Source organism: Camelina sativa, unplaced genomic scaffold, assembly GCF_000633955.1.
Source record: "Camelina sativa cultivar DH55 unplaced genomic scaffold, Cs unpScaffold24820, whole genome shotgun sequence".
NCBI lineage: Eukaryota > Viridiplantae > Streptophyta > Magnoliopsida > Brassicales > Brassicaceae > Camelina > Camelina sativa.
The window spans coordinates 1-253 of NW_010945797.1; the positions used below are offsets into that span (position 1 = coordinate 1).

The following is a 253-nucleotide window of genomic DNA, read 5'->3' on the forward strand; positions in this document are numbered from 1 at the left end:
ATTAGCAGAGCTCGCTGCTGCAGCAGCCTTTGCCTTCTCAATGCAAGTATCATACTCTCCACAACGAAACGCCTTCACCGTCTTGGAATTTTCAAGAATATACCAATCCCTGGAGTCATAAAGAAGAACACTTTAAGGCATAAAGGCAAAACTAAGGGTAAAGAGAATGAGAAATTGCGGAAAAGACAAGAGAAAAGAGTACACTTACACGCTAACATCATCACGACCTAGAAGCTTTATTGGAGTGCCAACT

At 41.9% G+C, this 253-nt stretch overlaps 1 long non-coding RNA gene across 1 annotated transcript; it reads right to left on the minus strand.

Moving 5' to 3' along the window:
* LOC109132126 lies at nucleotides 1-253 on the minus strand. The gene is made up of 2 exons (XR_002037381.1): nucleotides 209-253; nucleotides 1-109 (listed from the first exon to the last, which is right to left on the minus strand). It is a non-coding gene; the product is annotated as an uncharacterized LOC109132126 (long non-coding RNA).